This window comes from Sorex araneus, chromosome 5 (assembly GCF_027595985.1).
Source record: "Sorex araneus isolate mSorAra2 chromosome 5, mSorAra2.pri, whole genome shotgun sequence".
Classification (NCBI taxonomy): domain Eukaryota; kingdom Metazoa; phylum Chordata; class Mammalia; order Eulipotyphla; family Soricidae; genus Sorex; species Sorex araneus.
The window spans coordinates 148,920,343-148,921,649 of record NC_073306.1 but is presented as its reverse complement, the minus strand read 5'-3'; positions in this window follow the sequence as shown (position 1 = coordinate 148,921,649).

Here is a 1,307-nt window from a genome sequence, read left to right as displayed (position 1 = left end):
GCATTCTTCCCTTATAAACTAGCTGTTCTGATTTATTTATTTCCTAATCTAAACTGTTCATTTAGTTCACCTGAATTTAATATAATTGGATTCATATAGAATTCACCCTTCATACTTGTACTTGAGATTAATTTTATTTGGTCTCAATAGTTTCCCTTATATTGATAAGTAGAATTCCATTATATAAGTAAATTGAAACTTACTTTTTCAATGCATATCTTGAAATTATTTTTTCCCTGTTGGAATAAGTTGTGGGATTATTTTTTGAATTTTAGGCATTTATAAATAATTAACTCTAAGCATTCTTTAGCATTTTTTTTCAGTGAACATAGGATATAGCTTTTCACGTCTCTTAGACAAATACAAGAGATGTGGGATTCATAATCAGTGTAGAGGTATGTTTACTATAAAAAAATTTTAACTCATTTCCCAAAATGGTCACATCATTTTGGACACTAACAACAAAGTATGAGAGTTTGGTTGTTTCTGGTTGTTTCTGTTCCAAGAATATGAAAAATAGGATTCTTGATATAGAATCTGGAAATATAGGATTCAGATATATTTTTAAGCTATAAATTTAAACCATTCTATTAATAAATTCATTTCATAGTTATTTATTAAGTGCCTCGTAGATGCCTAATAGGTGAGAGCATAGTTGTAGATGCTTTCATCTACAACTAGAGATCACTACACTCTAAGATAATTAGTGAAAATAATCTGTCACTAATATTTAGAACATAATTGTTAAACTCAGCTTCTCTAGTTTTCATTGTTGTAGGAATTTAAAAATGTACAGCAGCTATAGGAAACAAAATGAGATTTCTTTAAAAATTAGCATGAAAATGTCATACGATCAATTCCCACTTTGGGGTGTATGTATCTTCCAAGCACAAAAATACTCATTAAAAAGACACTATGATCATTGCAGCATTATAATATAGCAGCCAAGGAATTGAAATAACTCACCTGTACTGTGGAACGCTGCACTGCTATAAAAAGATAACATCTTTTGTTTGTGACCTCATAGATAAACTTGAGAACAGTATAAATAAAATAAGTCAGAGTAGTCAAATATTATATTACTTCAATCTTGTATGGAAGATAAAAATCGGAGCTACAACCAGCAAAATAAAAATAAAAACAAACTTGTAGATACAAAAAGCAGATAGGTGGGTGCCAGAGAGCGAGAGAGGATTTGGGCAGATGAGTAAAGGAATTTATTGTACTGTGGTTGATGATAACTTTAGGTTATCATCATGATGGAGTTAAAAAAAAGGTGTTGCATTCTAATGCTGCACATCTAAAAC